The following is a 211-nucleotide window of genomic DNA, read 5'->3' as shown; positions in this document are numbered from 1 at the left end:
CGAAAGAGAAAGATAGACAGAACAGGCGATGGGGGGGGGGGGGAGGAAAGAGTGTTGGCGAAATGTACCAGACGCGGGGAAATAACGCCAGTGACGAGAGAGTGTTGGAGCAAAAGTGTTGGAGAAAGGTGAACGTGGCGAGCATCCAGACACAGCTCATAATGCGGAGGGAAGGATATATATGCTGTATGCTGAGAGGTCTGAAGAGGAT

The sequence above is a fragment of the Penaeus monodon genome, chromosome 32, assembly GCF_015228065.2.
Source record: "Penaeus monodon isolate SGIC_2016 chromosome 32, NSTDA_Pmon_1, whole genome shotgun sequence".
Taxonomy (NCBI): Eukaryota; Metazoa; Arthropoda; class Malacostraca; order Decapoda; family Penaeidae; genus Penaeus; species Penaeus monodon.
This window is presented reverse-complemented; position numbering follows the sequence as displayed.